Genomic DNA, 1,493 nt, shown 5'->3' on the forward strand with positions numbered 1-1,493 from the left:
TCGTATACAAAAGTGAAGTGAAATTGACAGGACTAAACTGATTACAAACATTCTTCAATATACCGTCATTCTTTATATTAGTTTTTGTATGTATTTTTGTTCCTTAATTTTGTCGCCGTCCATTATTTTTGAATTGTATGTGAGGTCATCGAATTCAAGCGAATTCCAGTTCGATAGCCATAATCACTTTTCGAGAATATTCGTCCACACATCATATCAAAATAGCATCGCTTAACTCCCATTGGTTGATGAGATATCACAAAAAATGTAAGTGTTCTCTCATTTTTGGCGCGCAGTGTAGTAGGAAGCCATCATCAACTTGAAATTAGTGTTTGACAGTAAATTCACTGTCAATTAGCGTGATACCAATCACCACAGGACAACTTTTTACATACAAAATTCAGTAACTTACAACGAATCGATTGATGGATTTGGCGATTCAGCACAATAGTCCAAATTTGGCGTAAAAGGGCAATACCGGTACCATAGACGAAAAGACATTGAGTGGATTGTAACGTAAAAAATGAATTTACAGTTACGACACATGACTCAATTTACTATGTTCCAGAACCAATCAAACGGCGCAAAATTATTTTAAGCAAACCTTTGCAAAAAAATATCCTCGTCATGTCTATCCGGAAAGGGGAGAATGCATATTGGAAAGGTCTTTGCGAATTTATAACCCGTGCAAAAGGATTGATGTCCCTCTATAATAATATACCCTAAGAACAACATTTGTAAGCAAATGATCATACTTTGATCGAGATACCAACATGTGTCTTAAATTGATTCTCAAAATGGTATCAAATTTGCTTGGTTTTTGGTGTTTTTCTCATCCAATACGACTGCAAAACACAATATAATCGGTGTGTCTAAAGCATTATTTCAGCTATTAGAGTGATTTTGCACCCAGAATCCACATGATTTTCCCCTTACAGTTTACAAGTAAATTTAATTGGGTTTTTTCATTGGTCATGAGCATTTGCTGTCACAAATTTTCACACTTTGCATCATACTCTTCATGAAACACATCCTACCAGTGTTGCCACTGGTAGCTGAGCTCGTGGAGTATATGAACTCCACACGCGCCATCACCATCCCTGCTGTACGGTTCAACTTCAACTCCCAGACCGAAGCGGACTGCCGATTCATGTTGCGGTTTCGGTAAGACCGATATCCCCGAACTCGCACGTATTCTTGGGTTCCCCGATCCCTTCATCACCAAGGCCCGCTACCACGCGACTGCTATCGAGGTCGTTTGCATCATGCTCAATCGTCTGGCGTGGCCTCATCGTCTTGGTCCATGGTTGCGCAGCCGAGAGGCGTTGTCTGCACTTTCAAACGCGGCAATGCTACATGTGTATGGGCGATTCGGCCACCTCCTCGACTGGGACTATCAGCGACTCGACAGCCAATGGATGCAGCGCTGCGGTGATGCTATTTACATGCAAGGGGCGCCTCTGAAGACCTGCATTGGGTTTATTGACGGCACA

This window comes from Aphanomyces astaci (genome assembly GCF_000520075.1).
Source record: "Aphanomyces astaci strain APO3 unplaced genomic scaffold supercont1.89, whole genome shotgun sequence".
Lineage (NCBI taxonomy): Eukaryota > Oomycota > Saprolegniomycetes > Saprolegniales > Verrucalvaceae > Aphanomyces > Aphanomyces astaci.